Here is a 2,722-nt window from a genome sequence, read left to right as displayed (position 1 = left end):
TGTAATGCAGAGCAGTCGCTTGGAGTAGTTCGGCGCTTGGAAATAACTTCGACTGCACGTTATTTTGCAACTAACAACGTAATGTGTCGTCGGAAGTGTTCATTTTGTGCTTTTCGATGACATTGGCCATCTTGACAATTTTGGTACTAAAACATGTTTACCTATTTTCCCAGTGGGATATTTCAGACATGCATACATACATACATATGTACATTAGAGTGGTCCAATTTTTGTATTGGAAAAAAAATCATACTAGAAAACGAGGCACCCTCTTAGTTTTTTCCTTTTGATATTTGTAATATCTATACCAACTTTCAGTTTTCTACTGCAACCAATACAGGGTGCTTAATGACCTTAAAAAACGCTACTGGATCGCTGTGAAACTGGCAAATATATTTGTGATTTTTATAAAAAGTTGCCGTGACAACTGATAATTTAATAGATAATTTAAATTTGAAATGTTCTTAGGGTACTTATCAAATTGTTTGTTTAATATATGTACAAAATACTTCTAGAGTAAAATATGAGCATCCTGAGCACCATATAAATGGATACTTAGAAACGCAAGGTTTGGCACCTGCACCTCGTTCGGCAATAAGAAAAATTTGGGAAGGCGCCCAAATCCCATCTGGGAAAAAATTGTTCGACCACTCTTATGTACATACGCCAGTAGTACTACTTATGTATGTAAATAGGTCATTTTCAACTGCTCAAAGGAAGTGTTATATGTACATATGTTGTAGGCGATTTAGTGCGCTTACCCATCTTAATGAACCGGAACCGAATTATGTATGTATGTACATAAATACATACATAAGCATGTATGTAAGCATAATTGTGCTTTAACCTCTAGCACACTTCAAAAGGAAGAAAAATACAATAAAAACATTTAAGTATATACATATATATGTATGTGTTATGCACATGTACAAATATAACTATAAAGATAACATTCAAAAAATTTCGCACGTTTCGAAAGGTGGATGGACAGGAATGGCGTGAATGAATGAACTAGTAGAGACATGTGACCTTGGGTAATTTAGTGTACCTGTTGCTTTTCATTAAGTTCTTTTAACATGGTTCGTTCTCCTGACCTAGTTAATGCTATTTACCTTTTTTATTCCTTTACTTATTGTGACACACGATTTGGAGAGTAATTGCCAAGTTAAATAAAAAATTGGATGTATAAAAAAAAACCTCAGACCGCATGTACATATGTACATATTAGGGATGCCAATCCCGGGATCCCGGTGTTTTTGACGTCCCGGAAATCCCGGGATTTGCTTGCATTAATCCCGGGATCCCGAATATTTTGAAATGTCGAATTGATAGTAAGAATTTGTCTATGAGTTTTGAAGTATGATTTTTGTAAAATGCCGTTTTGACTGCAATTAACAAAAAGCTTGAAACTGTACTTTTAAATTGCAGTCTGAGCCTTTTTTGAAGAAGATTTCAATGAATTTAATCATAGCGTCGCTAATGTAAACGAAACAGAGTTTTAAGGAAAAGGTTAGATAATTTTTTAGATCAATCTACTCAAAACTTCCTCAAATCGAAAAACTTATAATTTGACCGACGTGCTGGTAAAAGAAGTTCAAATATTTTGTAATGGAGGAGATAGGGGTCATTATCTTCAAATGGATTATGTCTACCTTTTGACAGTTCAGCCTAAAAGTGTTGATGCCGAAATATGTTTTTCATCAGTAGGTTTTGTATGTAAAAACTGCAGGTCAAGCTTAGAAGACTCCGCTTTGAATGCTTTGCTGCTCTTACGAAAACATTTTAAGTGCAATAATAACAACACCGGCAAAAAAGGGGTGTGTGTTTTTAACCAGACCCAACTACCAACATGTATTTCGACCCGCTGAATGCGATGCTGAGATCCGTTTGACTCGTACACCCTCATAATTTCTAGTAAATTGCGAAAAAAAAATGGCAAAAAATTTTCCATTCGCCATTTCTTTATAGAGTAGAATAAACATGTTTAGAGAAATTGTTTTTGAATATTTTTGTTCTATGTTTTTTTTTATTAATTGTCACTTTCAAAAGTACCTGGTATTTACATTATTATTTCTGATGTATACGTTCCTCAATCACATGGTTTTTTAAATACAATTACAAAAATTTTTTACTTTAAAATTTGTCTGATTTAATAAATATCGCTAGAGTAGGGTGCAAAGTTGCTAAGTCCCAATTTAAAAATTGTACGGGAGAGGAAACAACTTCGTATAGAAATTTTCTTCAAGTATTTCGCAAAACTTTGAATACAACATTTTGTCTGTTTAAAGCTCCACCAGCTCCGTCAGAATTGGAAAAGACCTCTCCGAGCCGTTCATGTGACTTCTTTAATCTGATGTTGGAGAAGATAATAAGAGCTGCGGAACTGAACCGCTCAGGAACAATTTACTACAAGAGCGTGCAATTGCTGGCTTATGCCGATGACATCGACATCATCGGTAACAAAAACCGCGAAGTCTGTTCTGCCTTTTCCAAGTTGGATAGGGAAGCAAAGCGCATGGGTCTGGTGGTAAACGAGGACAAGACGAAGTATCTCCTGTCATCAAACAAACAGTCAGCACATTCGCGCCTTGGTACCCACGTCACTGTTGACAGTTACAATTTCGAGAAAGTAGAGAATTTCGTTTACTTGGGAACCAGCATTAACACCGATAATAATGTCAGCATTGAAATCCAACGTAGAATCACTCTTGCCAACAAGTGC

Source organism: Rhagoletis zephyria, unplaced genomic scaffold (genome assembly GCF_001687245.7).
Source record: "Rhagoletis zephyria isolate East Lansing unplaced genomic scaffold, Rhagoletis_zephyria_1.1 Rzeph_scaffold_02179, whole genome shotgun sequence".
Taxonomy (NCBI): domain Eukaryota; kingdom Metazoa; phylum Arthropoda; class Insecta; order Diptera; family Tephritidae; genus Rhagoletis; species Rhagoletis zephyria.
The sequence above is the reverse complement of the archived record's forward strand: the minus strand, read 5'-3'. Positions refer to the sequence as shown.